This window comes from Loxodonta africana, chromosome 16 (assembly GCF_030014295.1).
Source record: "Loxodonta africana isolate mLoxAfr1 chromosome 16, mLoxAfr1.hap2, whole genome shotgun sequence".
NCBI lineage: Eukaryota > Metazoa > Chordata > Mammalia > Proboscidea > Elephantidae > Loxodonta > Loxodonta africana.
Window position 1 is genome coordinate 81,479,270 of NC_087357.1, and position 18,597 is coordinate 81,497,866.

At 37.7% G+C, this 18,597-nt stretch overlaps 1 protein-coding gene across 3 annotated transcripts in view; it reads left to right on the top strand.

The window, feature by feature from the left end:
* ALOX5 (arachidonate 5-lipoxygenase) overlaps window positions 1–18,597 on the top strand; it is a 75,686-nt gene that overhangs the window by 16,224 nt on the left and 40,865 nt on the right. The window lies entirely within an intron of this gene.

An 18,597-nucleotide genomic window follows, 5' to 3' on the forward strand; every position in this document is an offset into this window, starting at 1 on the left:
ACTACATAGACATATAGATCAATGGAACAGAATTGAAAATCCAAAAATAAACTTTTATATTTGCGGCCAATTAATTTTTGAAAAGGGTACAAAAATAATTCAGTAGGAAAAGAATAGTATTGTCAACAAATGGAGCTGGGACACCATTTGCTGAAAATCCACAGGATATCCACATGCACAAGAGTAAAGTTGGACCCCCTACCTTACACTGAATGCAAAAATTAACTCAAAATTAGTCATAGACCTAAATATAAGAGCTAGTACTATAAAAATCATGGAAGAAAGACTGGGAGTAAATCTTCAAACTATGGGCTAGGCAATGATTTCTTAGATATGACGCCGAAAGCATAAGCAATAAGAGGGAAAAAAATGATAAAATTTAAACTTTTGTGCTTAAAATATCACTATACAGAAAGTAAAAAGATAACTCACAAAATGGGAGAAAATATTTGCAAATCATATATCTAATAATGGACTTGTATCCAAAACATAAAGAGTTCTTACAACTTAATAATAAAAACACAAACAACTCAGTTTTAAAATTAGCAAAGGATTTTAATAGATACTTCTCCAAAGAAGATATATGAATGGCCAATAAGCAAATGAAAAGATACTCAACATCATTAGCCATTAATCAAAACCAAACCCGTTGCTGTCTAGTCAATTCCGATCATAGCAACCCTACGGGACAGAGTAGAACTGCCCCATAAGGTTTCTAAGGAGGAGCTGGTGGATTCAAACTGCTGACCTTTTGGTTTGTGGTCGAGCTGTTAACCACTGCACCACCAGGGCTCCTCATTTGTCATTAGGGAAATCAAAATCACAGCAAGATACTACTTCATACCTATTACAATGGCTATAATAGAAAAGACAGATAATAACAAATATTATGAGGATGTGGAGAAATGGAACCTTCATGCATTGCTGGTGGGGTTGTTACACTTTTCTACATATCCTTCTATAATTTAACTTATTGCAAGAAACATGTAATATGTTAATAGTCTTTTCTTTTTTAAGACAGTAAAGCAAAAGAAAGGAAAAAGGGCACAGTCATTGTAGAAAATACAGAAATTTATCAGAAACAGGAAAATACCCATAACTCATGCAGTTTCACTCTGAGTTGTTTGAGTTTATATTATATATATGACTACGGAAGACCCTGAAGTAGATGGATTGACACAGTGGCTGCAGAATGGACTCAGGCATAACAATGATTGTGAGGATGGCACAGGACCAGGCAGTGTTTCGTTTTGTTGTACAGAGGATCACTAACAGTACCAACTGGATGACACCTAACAACAACAACAACAACAACAACATACGACTTTACATCCTGCTTTTTTTGTTGTTTTTCCTTACTGTGTAGGGATTCATTTCCCCAGGTCTTAAAAATCTCATCATAAACATCATTCTGGTTTTTATATAATATTCCATTGTAGAGATGTACCATAATTTACTTTATGTCTCCTCAAAATAGAGGCGACCTTAATGCCATGGATGGAGTCAAGCTTTTGAGACCTTTATTTGCTAATGTGGCACAACTCAAAATGAGAAGAAACAGCTGCAAACATCCATTAATAATCAGAAACTGAAATGTGCTAAGTATGAATCTACGAAAATTGGAAATCATCAAAAATGAAATGGCATGCATAAAGATTGATATCCTAGGCATTGGTGAGCTGGAATGGACTGGTACTGGCCATTTTGAATTGGACAATCATATAGTCTACTATGCCAGGAATGAAAACTTAAAGAAGAATGGCATTGCATCAAAAAGGACATTTCAAGATCTATCCTGAAGTACAACCCTGTCAGTGATGGGATAATATCCATACGCCTACAAGGAAGACCATTTAATAGGACTACTATTCAAATTTATGCACCAACCACTAAGGCCAAAGATGAAGAAACTGAAGATTTTTACCAACTTCTGCAGTCTGAAATTGATCGAACATGCAATCAGGATGCATTGATAATTACTGGTGATTGGAATTCAAAAGTTGGAAACAAAGAAGGATGGGTAGTTGGAAAATATGGCCTTGGTGATAGAAACGATGCCAGAGATCGCATGATTGAAATTTGCAAGACCAACGACTTCTTTATTGTGAATACCTTTTTTCACCAACATACACATGGACCTTGCCAGATGGAATATACAGGACTTAAATTGACTACATCTGTGGAAAGAGACGATGGAAAAGCTCAATACCATAAGCCAGAACAAGACCAGGGGCTGATTGTGGAACAGATCATCAGTTGCTCATATGCAAGTTCAAGTTGAAACTGAAGAAAATTAGAGAGCCAAAGTACAGCCTTGAGTATATCCCACCTGAATTTAGAGACCATTCTAGAGTAGATTTGACGCATTGAACACTAATCTAATGACTGAAGACCAGGCCAGTTGCCGAATGACATCAAGGGCATCATACACGAACAAAGCAAGAGGTCATTAAAAAGACAGGAAAGAAAAGTCCAAAATGGATGTCAGAAGAGACTCAGAAACTTGCTTTTGAATGTTGAGCAGCTAAAGCAAGAGGAAGAAACAAGGAAGTAAGAGAACTGAACAGATTTGAAAGGGTGGCGTGAGAAGACAATGTAAAGTATTATGATGGCATGTGCAAAGAGCTGGAGATAGAAAACCAAAAGGGAAGAACATGCTCAACATTTCTCAAGCTGAAAGAACTGAATGAAAAATTCAAGCCTCAAGTTGCAACAGTGAAGGATTCTGTGGGGAAAATATTAAACGACGCAGGAAGCATCAAAAGAAGATGTGAGGAATACACAGAGTCAATATACCAAAAAGAATTGGTCGAGGTTCAGCCATTTCAAGAGGTAGCATATGATCAGGAATTGATGGTACTGAAGGAAGAAGTCCAAGCTGCACTGAAGGCATTGGCGAATAACAAGGCTCCAGGAATTGATGGAATATCAGTTGAAATGTTTCAAAACAGATGCGGCACTGGAAGTGCTCACTCATCTATGGCAAGAAATTTGGAAGACAGCTACCTAGCCAACCAACTGGAAGAGATCCATATTTGTGCCTATTTCCAAGAAAGGTGATCCAACTGAATGTGGAGATTATAGGACAATATCATTAATATCACATGCAAGCAAAATTTTGCTGAAGATCATTCAAAACTGGTTGCAAAAGTGTATCGACAGGGAACTGCCAGAAATTCAGGCCAGATTCAGAAGAGGATGTGGAACCAGGGATATCATTGCTGATGTCAGGTGGATCCTGGCTGAAAGCAGAGAATACCAGAAAGATGTTTATCTGTGTTTTATTGGGTACGCAAATTATGGATAACATTGCAGAGAATGGGAGTTCCAGAACACTTAATTGTGCTCATGAGGAACCTGTACATAGATCAAGAGGCAATTGCTTGAGCATAACAAGGGGATACTGTGTGTTTTAAAGTCAGGAAAGGTGTGTGTCAGGGTTGTATTGTTTCACCATGCTTAATCAATCTGTATACTGAGCAAATAATCCAAGAAGCTGGGCTATATGAAGAATGGGGCATCAGAACAGGTGGAAGACTCATTAACAACTTGTGATATGCCCATGATACAATCTTGCTTGCTGAAAGTGAAGAGGACTTGAAGCACTTACTGATGAAGATCAAAGACCACAGCCTTCAGTATGGATTACATACACCTCAGCATAAAGAAAACAAAAATCCTCACAACTGGACCGATAAGTAACATCATGATAAAAGGAGAAAAGATTGAAGTTGTCAAGAATTTCATTTTACTTGGATCCACAATCAACACCCATGGAAGCAGTAGTCAAGAAATCAAAAGACTCATTGCATTGGGCAAATAGGCTGCAAAGGACCTCTTTAAAGTGTGGAAAAGCAAAGATATCACCTTGAAGACTAAGGTGCACCTGACCCAAGCCATGGTATTTTCAGTTGCATCATATGCATGTGAAAGCTGGACAATGCATAAGGAAGACCGAAGAATTGGTGCCTTTGAATTGTGGTGCTGGAGAGGAGTATTGAATATACCACTGACTGCCCAAAGAATGAACAAATCTGTCTTGGAAGAAGTACAACCAGAGTGCTCTTTAGAAGCGAGGATGGCAAGACTACCTCTTACATGCTTTGGACATGTTGAGGGATCAGTCCCTGGAGAAGGACATCATGCTTCAAGTACAGGGTCAGTGGAAAAGAGAAAGACCCTCAACGAGATGGATTGACACAGTGGCTGCAATAAGGGGCTCAAGCATAACAACAATTGTGAGCATGTGCAGGACTGGGCAGTGTTCCTTCTGTGGCACATAGGGTCGCTAGGAGTCGGAACTGACTCAATGGCGTCTAACAACATCATAATTTACTTAAGTACCCAGCCTGACTGAACATTTAGGGTGCTTCTAATTTTTATTATTATAAACAACAAAAAACTTTGTGCATGAAGTTTTTATGCATTATTATTTCCTTAGAATTAAAAAAAAAAAAAAAAAAAACATTGCCAGTGAGTCGGTTTTGTCTCATAGCTACCGTATGGGACAGAGTAGAACTGCCCCATAGGGTTTCCAAGGAGCAGCTGGTTGATTCGAACTGCCAACCTTTTGGTTAGCAGCCGAGCATTTAACCACTGTGCTGCCAGGACTCCATTTCCTTAGGATAGATGATCATAAATGAAATTACTAAATCAAGTAGTATAAGTTCTTATATATACTGAGAAAGTTCTCTTCCAAATCATTTACCCATTTTTTCTTTATTTTCTACTCTGGGTGAAGGTTTACAGAACAAACTGTCTTCTCATTAAAGAGCAATACACATATTGTTTTATTATGTTGGTTAACAACCCCGCAACATGTCAATACTCTCCCTTCTCGACCATGGGTTCCCTATTACCTGCTTTCCTGTCCCCTCCTACCTTCTAGTCCTTGCCCCTGGGCTGGTGTGACCCTTTATTTCCATTTTGTTTTATGGGCCTGTCTAATCTTTGGCTGAAGGGTGAATATCGGGAGTGACTTCATTACTGAACTTAAAAGGGTGTCCGGGGGCCATATGCTCGGGGTTTCTCCAGTCTCTGTCAGGCCAGTAAGTCTCGTCTTTTTTTGTGAATTAGAATTTTGGTCTACATTTTTCTCCAGCTCTGTCCGGGACCCTCTATTGTGATCCCTCTCAGAGCAGTCAGTGGTGGTAGCTGGGCACATCCTAGTTGTGTTGGACTCAATCTGGTGCAGGCCGTGGTAGATGCGGTCCATTAGTCCTTTGGACTAATCTTTCCCTTGTATGTTTAGTTTTGTTCATTCTCCCTTGATCCCAAAGGGGTGAGACCAGTGGAGTATCTTAGATGGGCGCTCACAGACTTTTAAAACCCGGATGCTACTCACCAAAGTAGAATGTAGAACATTTTCTTTATAAAATATGTTATGCCAACTGAGCTAGATGTCCCCTGAGACCATGGTCCCCACAGCCCTCAGCCCAGCAGTTTTGTCCCTCAGGGAGTTTGGATGTGTCTATGGAGCTGCCATGACTTTGCCTTGTATAGGTTGTGCTGGCTTCCCCTGTATTGTGTACTGTCTTACCCTTCACCAAAGTTACCACTTATTTATTGTCTATTTAGTGTTTTTCCATCCCCATCCCTTCCCTCCCTTGTAACCATCAAAGACTCTTTCTGTGTGTAAACCTTTTCATGAGTTTTTACAGTAGTGGTCTCATAGAATATTTGTCCTTTTGCAATTGACTTATTTCACTCAGCATGATGCCCTCCAGATTCATCCATGTTATGAGGTGCTTCACAGATTCATCATTGTTCTTTATCCATTGTGTGTATGTACCATAGTTTGTTCATCTGATGATGGGCATCTAGGTTGTTTCCATCTTTTTGCGATTGTGAACAGTGCGGCAGTGAGCCTGGGCATGCATACGCCTATTCGTGTGATGACTCTTAATTCTCTAGGATATATTCCTAGGAGTGGGAAAGCTGGATCATATGGTATTTCCATTTCTAGCTTTCTAAGGAAGCACCATATTGTTTTCCAAAATGGTTGTATCATTTTGCATTCCCACCAGCAATGCATAAGAGTTCCAATCTCCCCGCAGACTCTGCAACATTTGTTATTTCCTGTTTTTCTGATTGGAGCCAGTAATGCCGGGGTGAGACGGTATCCATTGTGGTTTTAATTTGCATTTCTGTAATGGCAAGTGATCAAAAGCATTTCGTCATGTATCCGTTGGCTGCTTCAACATCTTAAGTGCCTGTTCATTTCCTTTGCCCATTTTTTAATTGGATTATTTCTCTTTTTGTTGTAGAGGTGTTGGATTTTCTTATACATTTTAGAGATTAGGCTTTCGTCCGATTTCTCATAGCCAAAATTTTTTTTTCCCAGTTTGTAGGTTCTCTTTTTACTATTTTGATGAAGTCTTTTGTGGATCATAGTGTTTACTTTTTAGAAGATCCCGTTTATCTAGCTTATCTTCTGGAGTTTGTGTGTTTTTTGTTATGGTTTGTGACCTGTTAGCGCTGTGTATTGGGGGCTCTAGTGTTGATCCTATTTTTTCTTCTATGAACTTTATAGTTTTTAGCTTTATATTTAGGTCTTTGATCCATTTTGAATTAGTTTTTGTATATGGTGTGAGGTATGAGTTTCATTTTTTTGCAGACGACATCCAGTTTTGCCAGTGCCATTTATTAAAAAGGCTGTCTTTTCCCCAACTGATGGACATTGGGCCCTTGTAAAAGATCAGGTGACTGTGGGTAAATGGGTTTACGTGTGGGTTCTCAATTCTGTCCCATTGGTCAATGTATCTGTCATTGTACGAGTACCAGGCTGTATAGAAGATTCTGAGGTCAGGTAGTGTAAGTACTCCTACTTGATTCTTCCTCTTCAATAGTGCTTTACTTATCTGGGGCTTCTTCCCTTTCCATACAAAGTTAATGATTAGTTTTTCCATCTCTTTCAAGAATGTTGTTGGTATCTGGATCGAGATTGCATTGTATTTGTAAATTGCTTTGGGTAGAATTGTCAATTTCACAATGTTGAGTCTATCTATCCATGAGCCTGGTATGTTGTCCCATTTATGTAGATCTTTTTTGGTTTGTTTTGGTAGTGTTTTATAGTTTTCCTCGTATAGGTCTTTTACATCCCTGGTTAGATTTATTCATACTTTTTTTGTTTCTTTTTAGGGGAACAATAAATGGTATTGTTTTCCTGATTTCCTTTTCACTGTTCTCTTTATTGGTGTATAGGAATCCAACTGATTGTTTTTTCTGATTTTTTTTTGTGTGTGTGTGTGCCTTAAGTGAAAGTTTACAAATCAAGCCAGCCGCTCATACAAAAATTTACATACACCTTGCTATATACTCCTAGCTGCTCTCCCACTAATGAGACAGCACACTCCTTCTCTCCACCCTCTATATTTGTGTCCATTCGGCCTGCTTCTAACCTCCTCTGCCCTCTCATCTCTCCTCCAGACGGGAGCTGCCCACATAGTCTCATGTGTCTACTTGATCTAAGAAGCTCACTCTTCACCAGAATATTTTCTATCACATAGTCCAGTCCAATCCCCATCTGAAGAGTTGGCTTTGGGAATGGTTCCTGTCTTGGGCTAACAGAAGGTTCTGGGACGATGACCTCTGAGGTCCCTCTAGTCTCAGTCAAATCATTAAGTCTGGTCTTTTCATGAGAATTTGGAGTCTGCATCCCACTGTTCTCCTGCTCCCTCAGGGGTTCTCTGTTGTCTTCTCTGTCAGGGCAGTCATTGGTTGTAGCCGGGCATCCTCTAATTCTTCTGGTCTCAGGCTAATATAGTCTCTGGTTTATGTGGCCCTTTCTGTCTCTTGAGCTCGTAATTACTTTGTGTCTTTGGTGTTCTTCATTCTCCTTTGCTCCAGGTGGACTAAGACCAGATGATGCATCTTAGATGGCCGCTTGCTAGCGTTTAAGACCCCAGACGCCACTCTCCAAAGTGGGATGCAGAATGTGTTCTTAATAGATATTATTATGCCACTTGACTAGATTTCCCTTGAAACCGTGGTCCCCAACCCCCCACCCCTGCTACGCTGGCCTTTGAAGCGTTCAGTTTTTTCAGGAAACTTCATTGCTTTTGGTTTAGTACAGTTGTGCTGACCTCTCCTGTATTGTGTGTTGTCTTTCCCTTCTCATAAAATAGTCCTAATCTAATACCTACTTAGTCAAAACCTCTCCCTCCTTCCCTCACTCCCCGTTCTCCTAACCATCAAAGAATATTTTCTTCTCTGTTTAAACTATTTTTTGGGCCCTTATAGTAGTGGTATCATGCAATATTTGTCCTTTTGCAACTTATTAATTTCACTCAGCATAATGCCTTCCAGATTCCTCCATGTTATGAAATGTTTCATGGATTCATCATTGTTCTTTTTTGATGCATAGTATTCCATTGTATGAATACACAATAATTTATTTATCCACTCATGCATTGATGGGCATCTTGGTTGCTTCCATCTTTTTGCTATTGTAAACAGTGCTGCAATGAACATGGGTATGCATATATCTGTTTGCATAAAGGCTCTTATTTCTCTAGGATGTACTCCAAGGAGTGGGAACACTGGATCCTATGGTAGTTCTATTGCTAGTTTTTAAAGAAAGCACCAAATCGATTTCCAAAGTGGTCGTACCATTTTACATTCACACCAACAGTGTATAAGTGTTCCAGTCTCTCCATAACCTCTCCAACATTTATTATTTTGTGTTTTTTTGGATTAATGCCAGCCTTTTGGAGTGAGATGCAATCTCATTGTAGTTTTGATTTGCATTTCTCTAATGGCTAATGATTTCCTCATGTATCTGTTAGCTACCTGAATGTCTTCTTTAGTGAAGGTCCTGTTCATATTGTTTGCCCATTTTTTATTTGGGTTGTTTGTCTTTTTGTAGTTGAGTTTTTGCAGCATCCTGTAGATTTTAGAGATCAGACGCTGAATGGAAATGTCATAGCTAAAAACTTTTTCCCAGTCTGTAGGTAAACATTTTACTGTTTTGGTGAAGTCTTTAGATGACCATAGATATTTGATTTTTAGGAGCTCCCAGTTGTCTAGTTTGTCTTCTGCATTGTTTTGTATACTGTTTATGCCATGTATTAGGGCTCCTAGCATTGTCCGTATTTTTCCTGCCATGATCTTTAATGTTTTAGATTTTATATTGAGGTCTTTGATCCATTTTGAGTTCGTTTTTTGTGCATGGTGTGAGATATGGGTCTTGACTCATTTTTTTGCAGATGGACATCCAGTTATGCCAGCACCATTTGTTAAAAAGACTGTCGTTTCCTTATTTAACTGACTTTGAGCCTTTGTCAAATATCAACTGCTCATATGTGGATGGATTTATGTCTGGATTCTCAATTCTGTTCCTTTGGTCTATGCATCAGTTGTACTAGTAACAAGCTGTTTTGACTACTGTGGTGGTATAATAGGTTCTAAAATCAGATAGAGTAAGGCCTCCCACTTTGTTCTTCTTTTTCAGTAATGCTTTCCTAATCCAGGGCCTCTTTCCATTCCATGCGAAGTTGGTGATTTCTTTCTCCATCTCATTAAAACATGTCACTGGAATTTGGATCAGAATTGCATTGTATCTATAGATTACTTTTGCTAGAATAGATATTTTTACAATATTAAGTCTTCCTATCCACGAACAAGGTATGTTTTTCCAGTTACGTAGGTCTCTTTTGGTTTCTTGCAGTAGTGTCTTGTAGTTTTCTTTGCATAGGTCTTTTACGTCTCTGGTTAGATTTATCCCTAAGTATTTTATCTTCTTGGGGACTACTGTAAATGGTATTGATTTGGTGATTTTCTCTTCGGTGTTCTTTTTGTTGGTGTAGATGAATCCAACTGATTTTTGTATGTTTATCCTGTATTCAGATACTCTGCTGAACTCTTCTTTTAGTTTCAGTAGTTTTCTGGAGGATTCTTTAGGGTTTCTATGTATAAGATCATGTCACCTGGAAATAGAGATACTTTTACTTCTTCCTTACCCATCTGGATGCCCTTTATTTCTTTATCTAGTCTAATTGCTCTGGCTAGAACCTCCAGCACAATGTTGAATAAGAGTGGTGATAAACGGCATCCTTGTCTGGCTCCCAATCTCAAGAGGAATGCTTTCACACTCTCTCCATTTAAGATAGTGTTGGCTGTTGGCTTTGTATAAATGCCCTTTATTATGTTGAGGAATTTTCCTTCTATTCCTATTTTGCTGAGAGTTTTTATCATGAATGGGTGTTGAAATTTGTCAAATGCCTTTTCTGCATCAATTCATAAGATCATGTGGTTCTTGTCTTTTGCCTTATTTAATTGTTTTTCTAATGTTGAACCATCCCTGCATACCTGGTATGAATCCCACTTGGTCATGGTGAATTATTTTTTGATACATTGTGGAATTCTATTGGCTAGAATTTTGTTGAGGATTTTTGCATCTGCGTTCATGAGGGATATAGCTCTGTAATTTTCTTTTTCTGTGGTGTCTTTAGCTGGTTTTGGTATCAGGGATATGCTGGCTTCATAGAATGAATTTGGGAGTATTCCATCCTTTTCTATGCTCTGAAATACCTTTAGTAGTAATGGTGTTAACTCTTCTCTGAAAGTCTGGTAAAACTCTGCAGCGAAGCCTTCAGGGCAAAGGCTTTTGTTTGTAGGGAGCTTTTTGATTACCTTTTCAATCTCTTCTTTTGTTATGGGCCTATTTAGTTGTTCTACCTCTGTTTGTGTTAGTTTAAGTAGGTAGTGTGTTTCTAGGAATTCAGCCATTTCTTCTAAGAGTTCAAATTTGTTAGAGTATAATTTTTGATAGTAATCTGATATGATTCTTTTAATTTCAGTTGGGTCTGTTGTGATATCACCCATCTCATTTCTTATTTGGGTTATTTGCTTCCTCTCCTGTTTTTCTTTTGTCAGTTTGGCCAAAGGTCTATCAATTTTGTTAATTTTTTCAAAGAACCAGCTTTTGGTCTTGTTAACTCTTTCGATTGTTTTTTCTGTTTTCTATTTCATTTAATTCTGCTCTAATTTTTATTATATGTTTTCTTCTCGTGTCTGAGGTTTCTTTTATTCCTCTCTTTCTATTTGTTCTAGTTGTAGGGATAATTCTTTGATTTTGGCCCTATCTTCTTTCTGTATGTGTGCATTTGTTGATATAAATTGACCTCTGAGCACTGCTTTCACTGTGTCCCAAAGTTTCTGATAGGAAGTGTTTCATTCTCACTGTTTTCTATGAATTTCTTTATTCCATCCTTGGTGTCTTCTATAACCCAGTTGTTTTTTAGCAAGGTATTGTTCAGTTTCCAAGTGTTTGATTTCTTTTCCCTGCTTTTTCTGTTACTGATTTCTACTTTTATGGCCTTAGGATCAGAGAAGATACTTCATAATATTTTGATGTTTTGGATTCTGCTAAGGCTTGCTTTATGACCTAATATGTGGTCTATTCTAGAGAATGTTCCATGTGCACTAGAAAAGAAAATATACTTGTTTGCTCTTGGGTGGAGTGTTCTGTTTATGTCTATGAGGTCAAGTTGGTTTATTGTGGCATTTAGAACTTCCGTGTCTTTATTGAGCTTCTTTCTGGACGTTCTGTCCTTCACTGAAAGTGGTATGTTGAAGTCTCCTACTATAATTGTGGAGCTGTCTATCTCACTTTTCAATGCCGTTAGAGTTTGTTTTATGTATCTTGTAACCCTGTCATTAGGTGCATAAATATTTTATATGAGTATATGTTCTTGGTATATTGTCCCTTTGATCATTGTATACTGTCCTTCCTTATCCTTTGTGGTGCATTTAACTTTAAAAAATCTATTTTGTCAGAAATTGATATTGCCACTCCTGCTCTTTTATGATTGTTGTCTGCTTGATGTATTTTTTTCCTATCCTCTGAGTTTTAGTTTGTTTTTGTCTCTAAGTCTAAGGTGTGTCTCTTGTAGGGAGCATATCGATGGATCCTCTTTTTTTATGTATTCTGCCACTCTCTGTCTCTTTATTGGTGCATTTAGTCCATTTATGTTCAGCATAATTATAGATAGGTATGAGTTTAATGCTGTCATTTTGATGTCTTTTTGTGTGTGTTGTTGACAGTTTCTTTTTCCCGCTTAATTTTTGTGCTGAGTAGTTTATCTGTATATGTTGTGTTTTCCTCTTATTCATTGTTCTTGATTTAGTTTCTGCTGAGTCTCTATTTTTTTCTTGTATTTTATTTTGATGAGTAGGATTGTTAGTCTCCTTTGTAGTTACCTTAATATTTACCCCTATTTTTCTAAGTTTAAACCTAAATTTTATTTGTTTATATATCCTTGTCTTCCTCTCCATATGAAAGATCTTTGACTACATTTCTTAGTCCCTCTTTATTGTTTTATTCTTTTGCCTAATGACATCACTGTTCCCCTGTTTTGAGTGGTTTTTTTTTTTAACTTGATTTATTTTTCTGATTTTTCACATCTGGGTTGACATCTGATTGCTCTATCGGGTATTCTAGTCTTGGGTTGATAGCTGATATTATTGATTTTCTAACCAAAGAACTCCCTTTAGTATTTCTTGTAGCTTTTGTTTTGTTTTTACAAATTCCCTAAACTTCTGTTTAGCTGGAAATGTCCTAAATTCACCTTTATATTTGAGAGACAGTTTTGCTGGATATATGATTCTTGGCTGGCAGTTTTTTTCCTTCAATGCTTTATATAAGTCATCCCTTTGCCTTCTTGCCTGCATGGTTTCTCCAAGTAGTCCAAGCTTATTCTTACTGACTCTCTGTAGGTGACTTTTCATCGATCACTACCTGCTCTAAAAAATCTTTATTTTTTGTTTTGGCAAGTTTGATTATAATATGTCTTGGTGACTTTATTTTAAGACCTACCTTATCTGGAATTTGATGATCATCTTGGATAGATATCTTTCACGATATCAGGGAAGTGTTCTCCCGACAAATCTTCAAAATTCTCTCTGTATTTTCTGTTATTATCCCTCCCTGTCTGGTACTCTAATCGCTCATAGGTTTTTCCTCTTGATAGAGTCCCACATGATTCTTAGGGTATCTTCATTTTTTAAAATTCTTTTATCTGACTTTTTTTCTTCAAATATATTGGTGCCAAGTGCTTCATCTTCATTCTCACCAACTCTGCCTTCCACTTGCTCAGTTCTGCTTCTCTGACTTTCTGTTGAGTTGCCTAATTCTATAATTTTATTGTTAATCCTCTGAATTTCTGATTGCTGTCTCTCTATGGATTCTTGCAGCTTATTAAATTTTTCATTGTGTTCTTGAATAACCTTTTTAACTTCTTCAGCTGCTTTATCTGTGTGTTCCTTGGCTTTTTCTGCATATTGCCTGATCTCCTTCCTAATTTCGTTCTTGATGTTTTGAAGAGTTCTGTATATTAATCTTTTGTATGCTGCATCCGTCAATTCCAGGAAGGCACCTTCATCCAGAAGATCCCGTGACTCTTTGTTTTGAGAGCTTGTTGAAGCAATCATAGTCTGCTTCTTTATGTGGTTTGATATTGACTGTTTTCTCCGAGCCATCTATAAGTTATTGTATTAGTTTATGTTTGCTTACTGTATCCTAGCTTCTTGCTTTGTTTTGTTTTTGTATGCCCAAATAAGTTGCTTGTGTGAGATAACTTGATTATTTTCGCCTTTGAAGCTCTAACGTCTTGCCACCAGGTGGCTAGAGCTGTTATCAGGTATTTCAGCCTAGGAGTCCATTCACTTTTCTTGTATGGATTCAGCTCAGGTGTCCAGGTAGTTGATCATCAAGTGTGTGGTAAAGGCTCTGTCTTACAGACTTAGATGGGCAGGGGCAATTGGTATAGGTACTGATACCTGGTTGCAGCAGTGGATCATGCTCTGAACAAGGTAGGGAGCTGACAACTGTCCCCCAAGTGTCTCTGAGGAAAGCACATCCCTGTTCCCTAGATTGCACAGATGGGTGGATTCTACAGATGAACCATGGGCACTCAATTCTTTTGGTTGTAAGAACTGGGAGGTACCAGTTATCCTTGAGCCCCTGTCAACGGGTGGCTGGATGACCTGAGTGAAGCCACCAGTTCTTAGTCCCCTGATGTGGGTAGGTGAGGACTCTGTTTAATAGTCAAAGTGGTGTCAAACATCAAACACCCACCTCTCCACCGCACAGCTGAAACAGTTGCAGTCTGCCAACAAGGGCCTATTCTCCTGAAGTAGACCCACACAGGTCCATGCAGGGGGGAAAAGTATTCAAAGTCCATGGACTGTTTATGCCTGGACAGAAGAAACTTCTGTCCTGAGCTCCCCAGCTTAGTGGAGCTGACAAATTAATCTTTTGCCCCAATTGTGAATTTATTCCCTCTCCAAGGCTGTGAGAATGGCTCAGAGAGCTCAGCAGGGCCTAGCTCAGGCCCAGGGAAATTGACATCCCCTGAATCTGGCTTGGTGGTGGGAGACACAGTAAAATATACTCAAGTGTTAGCTTTTGCCGAGAGCGCTGTTCTTTTCTGGTTCTGGAGGTGTGAATAAGCTGTGTGGCTGGCTATTTTTCCCTGAGGAAACTGCAGCCGGACCACCAGCCTGCTGCAGTTGCTCCTGGGAATGGTGCTTGGGGGATCCCGACGATTCAGGTCCAACAACTCTTCTCCACTTCTGAACCATCTCTCCCTCCCCCTGCCATTCAGTCTATTTTCTAATTTTGCCTTTGTTGTTCAGGGCTCCTAAAAAAAAAAAAAAAAAAAACAAACCCAGCTTGTCATAAAGATAATCGTTTCACTTGTTTTTTTGGGTCGTTGTTGTAAGAGGGAACACCGGAAGCGTGTGGCTACTCCATGGTCTTGGCCCCACCTCCCAGCTGATTTTTATATCTTTATCTTGTATCCTGCTACTCTGCTGAATCTTTTTATTAGTTCCAGCAGTTGTCTCATGGAGTGTTTGGATTTTCTACCATATCATTGGCAAACATGGACAGATTAACTTCTTCATTACCAATTTGGATGCCATTTATTTCTTTTTCTTTCCTTATTGCTCTAGCTAGGACTTCCAGCACAATGTTAAATAGGTGTGATGATAAAGGGCCTCCTTGTCTTGTTCATGTTCTCAAGGGGAATGTTTTCAGCCTCTCTCCATTAAGAATGATGTTGGCCGCTAGTTTTGCATGGATGCCCTTTACTATGTTGAGAAATTTCCCTTCTATACCTATTTTATTGAGAGTTTTCATCAGGAATGGATATTGGGCTTTGTCGAATGCCTTTTCTGTGTCGATTGAGATGATCATGTGATTCTTTTCTTTCCTTTTATTTATGTGGTGAATTATGTTGATTGATTTTCTAATGTTGAAGCATCCTTTCATACCTGGTATGAACCCTACTTGGTCATGGTGTATTATTTTTTTGTTATGATGCTGAATTCTATTGGCTAGAATTTTGTTGAGAATTTTTGCATCTATATTCATGAGTGATATTGGGCTGTAATTTTCTTTTTTTTTTTTTTTTTTTGGTGGTGGTGTCTTTGCCTGGTTTTGGTATCAGGGTTGTGTTGGCTTCATAGAGTTAATTTGGAAGTATCACTTCCTTTTCTATGTTCTGAAATAGTTTGAGTAGTACTGGTGTAAGCTCTTCTCTGGATATTTGGTAGAATTCTCCAGTGAAGCTATGCAGGCCAGGGCTTTTTTTAGTTTTTGTTGGGAGTTCTTTTATTTGCTTTTCAATCTCTTCTCTTGATATGGTTCTGTTCAGATTTTCAACATCATTTTCTGTTAGTTTGGGTAGCGTATTTCTAGAAATTTGTCCATTGCCTCTAGGTTTTCAAGTTTGTTGAAGTATAGTTTTTCATAATAAAAAAACCAAACCAAACCCAGTGCCATTGAGTCGATTCCGACTCATAGCGACCCTATAGTTTTTCATAATACTTTGTTATAATTCTTTTTATTTCCCTTGGATCTGTTGCAGTGTCTCCCATATTATTTCTTATTTGGGTTATTTGCTTCCTCTCCTGTTTTTCTTTTGTCAGTTTGGCCAGTGGTTTGTCAATTTTGTTGATCCTTTCAAAGAACCAACTTTTGGTTTTGTTGATTCTTTCTATTGTTTTTCTTCTCTCTATCTCATTTCTGATCTTTATTATTTGCTTTCTTCTGGTGGCTGTGGTTTTTTTTTTTTTTTCTGTTCTTTTGTCCAAGTTGTGTAGCTAGTTTTGATTTTATCCATTTCTTCTTTTTTGATGTGTGCATCTATTGGTGTAAACCGAGCTCTGAGGACTGCTTTTGCAGTGTCTCAAAGGTTTTGGTATGATGTGTTTTCATTCTTGTTTGAGTCTAAGAATTTTTTTATTCCATCCCTGATTTCTTCTATTACCCAGTGATTTTTAAGCAGGGTGTTCAGTTTCCATGTAATTGATTTTTTTTTTCCTTGCTCTTTCTGTTGTTAATTTCTACCTTGAGGCTCTTGTGGTCGGAGAAGATACTTTGCATTATCGCAATGTTTTGAATTTTGTCGAGGGTTGTTGTGTGTTGGAAAAGAATGTGTAACTTTCAGCCGTTGGATGGAGTGTTCTATATGTGTCTATGAGGTCAAGTTGGCTGATTGTGCCCTATAGCTCTTCTGTATCCTTGTTGAGTTTCTTTCTAGACTTTCTGTCCTTTACTAAGAGTGGTATGTTGAAGTCTCCTGTTACTGCCATAGAACTGTCAATTTCTCTTGTCAGTGCTGTTAGAGTTTGTTTCATGTATTTTGAAGCCCTGTCATTGGTTGTGTAGATGTTTATTATGGTTATGTCTTCCTGATAGATCGTCCCTTTAATTGTCCCTTCTTTGTCTTTTATAGTGGATTTCATTTTAAAGTGTATTTTATCTGAGATTAGTATTGCCACTCCTGCTCTTTTTTGGTAGCTGTTTGCTTGGTATATTGTTTTCCATCCTTTGATTTTTAATAAATTTACATCTTTGGTTCTAAGATGTGTCTCTTGTAGACAGCATATGGATGGATCCAGGTTTTTTTTTTTATCCATTCTGTTACTCTCTGTCTCTTTATGGGTGCATTTAGACCATTTACATCCAGTGTAATTATTGATAGGTATGAATTTATTGCTGTCATTTTGCAGAGCTTTTTTTGTGAGTGTGTCTGGTGCTGATGTTTTCTTTATTCCTCTTACTCTCCTGTGCTGAAATCCTTTTGTTCGTGGATTTTTTTTTCCATTTCTTTTGTTTTGGTAGATTTCGTTTTTACTGAGACCTTATGATTTTCTTCTTTGTTTTGATGAGTAGATTTGTTAACTTTCTTTGTAGTTACCTTGAAATTTACCCTTATCTTCCTACGTTTGAACTAGTCTATTATTACTTGGTATCACCTTGCCTCCTTCTCCATTAGAAAGTTCTATACCTACACCATTTATTCCCTCTTTTATTTTTCTGTTGTTGGAGTAATTTACAGATTAACCTCTCTAGTTACCTGTTGTAGTTCTTTTCGTTTTGGATAGTCCTTGAGTGTTCATTTCCTGAGTTGGTAACTAGCTTGTATGATCTTGTGTCCTAGATTCAGGCTGTGGTCTGATGTTGTTTGTTCTCAGACCAAAGGGCTGTCTTTAATAATTCTTTATAAGTTTGGTTTGGTTTTTACATATTCCTTTAATTTTTGTTAATTTGGAAATGTCCTAATTTCACCATCATATTTGAATGAGAGTTTTGCAGGATATATTAATTCTTGGTTCACAATTTTTTTCTTTCAAGGTTTTGTATATGTCATCCCATTGTCTTCTTGCCTGCATGGTTTCTGCTGAATAATCAGAACTTAGTCTTATTGTTTCCCCTCTGTATGTGACTTTTCGTTTTTCTCAAGGTGCTCTCAGGATTGTCTCTTTGTCTTTGGTTTTAGTGAGTATGATTATGATATGCCTTGGTGATTTTCTTTTGGGGTCTATCTTATATGGGGTTTGTTGATTTTCCTGAATGGTCAGCTTTTCATCTCTCATGATGTTAGGGAATTTTCTGTCAGCCAATCTTCAGTGATCCTCTCTATGTTTCCCATTTTCTCCCCCTGTTCTGGAACTCTGATCACTTGTGAATTTTTTATTTCAATTGTGTCCCACATAATTCTCAGGGTTTCTTCATTTTTCTTCACTCTTTTTTCTAATTTTTCCTTGAAGTTGTATTGAAGTGTTAGTGTTCAATTTTGCTGATCCTATACTCCATCATTTCAAACCTGCTCCTCAGCCCTTCTATGATACTGTCAATTTCTGAAATCTTCTTGTTTATCTTTTGGATTTCTAATTGTTGCTTTTGTATGATTTCTAGTCATTAATTTATTTTGACATTTTGCTCTTTTATTACTTTCCTGAATTATTCCATTTTTTGGTCTGTGTTTTCCATGAATTTGTCTGACTTTTCCATAAGTTTTTTAATTTTTTTCCTCATTTCTGTCTGCTTTTTGCTTCAACTCTTGGATAGCTCTGAATATTAGAGATTTGAATTCTCTATCAGGTAGTTCTTGTGTCTTTTCTTCTACTGAAAAGTCATCTGGTGTTTTATTTTGGATGCCTACTGGAATCATCCTGTCCTGTTTTTTGTTTGTTTGTTTGTTTTGTTTTTTTATGTTTTGATATTGTCTGCTGTCTTCGGGACATTCAGTAGTTATTTTCTTCATTTATTGATTGTAGATTTGTTTGTTTCATCCTGCTTTTTTG